Source organism: Petaurus breviceps, unplaced genomic scaffold, assembly GCF_028583685.1.
Source record: "Petaurus breviceps papuanus isolate PSGF00001 unplaced genomic scaffold, PetGlider_PUasm1.0 179, whole genome shotgun sequence".
In the NCBI taxonomy this organism is placed as follows: Eukaryota; Metazoa; Chordata; class Mammalia; order Diprotodontia; family Petauridae; genus Petaurus; species Petaurus breviceps.
In genome coordinates, this window is record NW_027185779.1 from 8,258,763 (window position 1) to 8,262,299 (window position 3,537).

The window sequence follows — 3,537 nt, forward strand, 5'->3', positions numbered from 1 at the left end:
AGAGAAAAAAACCATATCTTTAAATGCTGACAACAATAAAGTAGAGAAAGAACAGATCAATGAATTGGGCTTGCAACTAAAAAAAAACCTAGAAAGGACAAATTACAAGTTTCCAATTAAAAACCAAATTGGGAATGCTGAAAATCCAGTGAGAAATTAATAAAACTAAAAGTAATAAAACCATTGAACTAATAAATAAAACTAGGACCTGTTTATATGGGGGGGAACCCAATAAAATAGATAAAGCATTGGTTAATTTGATTTCTTAAAAAAAGAAAGAAAACGAAATTACCAGTCTCAAAAATGAAAAGGGTGAATTCACCACCAACGAAAAATAATTTAAAGCAATTATTAGGAGCTCCCTTGTTCAATTATATGCCAATAAATATGACAACCTAAGAGAAATAGATGAACAGCTACAAAAATATAAATTGTCCAGATTAAAAGAAGAGGAAATAGAATACTTAAATAACCCTGACTTGGAAAAAGAAATTGAAGCTATCAGTGAGTTTCCTAAGAAAAAATGCCTAGGACTAGATGGATTCACAAGTGAATTTTATCAAAAATTTAAAGAACAATTGATTCCAATACTATGTAAACTATCTAGAAAAATCAGCAAAGAAGGAGACCTTCCAAATTCCTTTTATAACACAAATACAGTGCTAATACCTAAACCAAGAAGAGCAAAAATAGAGAAAGGAAACTATAGATCAAGTTTCCTAATGAATATTGATGTAATAATTTTAAATAAAGTACTGGCAAGGAGATTACAGGAATATATCACAAAGATCCTATGTTATGATAAGGTAGTATTTATACCAGGAATGCAGGACTGGTTCAATATTAGGAAAATTAGGGAAGCATGGAATAGTTTACCTATCAGATCTGTGGAGAAGGGAAGAATTTATGACCAAACAAGAGAGAAATTATTACAAAACATAAAATGGGTAATTTTGATTATGTTAAATTAAGTTAATTAATTAATTTAATTAATTATGTTAAATTAAGAAGGCTATACACACACAAACCCACACACAATCCAGTTAGAAGGAAAGAAATAAGGTGGGAAACTTTTTTTATATAGCATGTGTTTTGATAAAGGCCTTATTTCTCAAATATATAGAGAACTGGGTTAAATTTATAAAATATGTCATTCCTTAATTGATAAATGGTCAAAGGATATAAACAGTCAGTTTTCAGATGAAGAAATCAAAGCTATTTATAGTCATATGAAAAATGCTCTACATCACCATTAATTAGAAAATTGCAAATTAAAACAACTCTGAGATACTATCTCACATTTATGACATTGGCTAATATGACAAAAAAGGAAAATGATAAATGTTTGGATGATGTAGGAAAATTGGGACACTAATGAATTGTTGATAGAATTGTGAACTGATACAACCATTCTGGACAGGATTTGGAGCTATGCCCAGAGGGCTGTAAAATCGTGCATACCCTTTGATCCAGAAATAGCACTCCTAGGTCTATAACCCAAAGAGATCATAAAAAAAGGAAAAAGGATCCACATATACGAAAATATTTATAGCAGTCCGTTTTGCGGTGGCAAAGAATTGGAAAGTGAGGAGATACCCATCAACTGGGGAATGGTTGAACAAGGTGTGTTATATGAATGTAATAGGATACTATTGTGCTATAAGAAATAATGAGAAGAATACTTTCAAAAAAACCTGGAATGACTTACATGTACTGATCCATGAGAAGAATAAGAACATTGTGCAAAATAACAACAATATTGTATGATAATTAATTGTAAATGACTTAGATATTCTCAGCAATACAATAATCCAAGAAAACTCCAAAGGATTAATGATAAAAAAAATACTATCCACCTGCAGAGAAAAAACTGGTGGAGTCTGAATGCAGCTGGACGCATACTATTTTTCACTTTTTTATGTTTTTTAATGTATTTTCTTTTAAAACACAACAATGTGGAGATGTTTTTGCATGATTGCACAAATAAAATCTATAACAAGTTGCTTGCCATCTCAAGGATGGGGGAGGTTAAGGAGAGAGAGAATTTGGAACTCTAACTTTTAAAAAATGTTAAAATTATTTTTACATGTAATTGAAAAATATTATTTAAAAAAAAGACTTGGATTTCAGGCCATCCTGAACTGATTTTGGGTCCCTTTCCTTCTCTATTTCTCCAGCCTCTAAAGATAATATCATATTGCTTGACCTTTTTCTTTCTATTCTGATCAGATTTTCTAATCATTTTTAATTTTTTTTAAATTTTAGACAAATACTAAAACTTAAATACATAAGAAAAGAATAAGAACCATCATAAACTTAAATATTAAAATTAAATACAAAATAAGAAAAGAAAATTGTGTCATGTGTACAGCAGAACACAGGAGATGATTCAAAATATATAGCAATAACTCATCATTTCAAGAAAGTCTATTTATTCAGTACTGTGCCTTAAATTGAAAGGGTCCTTTTTTGCTTCCTTTTTTTTCTCTGCTGTGCACTTTTTACTTTGTTCTTTTTCCCCCCATTCCTCCCTCCTACCTGTCGCCCCAAAGCTGGAATTGATCACAGATGTGTTTATATAAAGGTATTAAAATATACACATGTATACATATATACACACATACATATATAAACATATACTTTCACTAAGAGATTCTACTCCTAATCTTGTTTTTGTTTGTGCTATCTCTTTATTCCTATGTCTCCTAACTTATCTAATTTACTTCTACCTGCTAACTTGCCTTCCTGTTACTTAACCTACCCGAATTCCAAACCCTCCCTTAATTCTCCCATTCTCCTAAATCTTAACAGCCTCCTATACCCCCCTTTTAACCTAATACCTTACTCTCCCCTCTAAAGATCTTCCTTTATCCTCTCCCTACTCCCTATCCCCTTAGAGTTTTATTTCTTTTTTAAATTTAGAAGACTTTTATGCTCTTCTAGATGTGTATGTGTGTATGTATGTATGTATTTCTCCCCTTATTTGTTTGATGAAAGTAGTTTTCCAGAACTAATGATTTCCCTTCCCCATTTAATTCCTCTGTATTGGTTCTTCCTCTTGCTCCTCATTTGTATAAGATAATTATTCTTCCAGCTGTTCTTGAACTGTTTTACTTTTTAAAGTCATGTCATACTAAGGTCTACCCCAATCTTTCTTATAAGCTAATTACTAGTGACAATCTTAGACATAGGTTTTACATTTTCCATACATAAAAGGTAAACATTCTATCCTTATTTAGTCCCTTGTAATTGGTCATTGGTATGTACCTTATATTTTTTTTTTATTTTAAACAAGAAGTTTATTTAAACAAGATGTTTGACTTGAAGGGAAAACTATCTAGGATCAATTTCTTTATAGTAATTTATCCCTACTGAAAGACAGAGATTGCCCTACATGTAACAGCTACGTACAAAAAAGTTATAAAATTGTCCTTGGTTTTACCATGATAAAAGAAAAACATTGAAATTATCCAATCAAACAAGGTATGCAAGGATTTTTTTGTGTTTTTTTTTTTTTGTTGTTGTTGTTAAACAGTG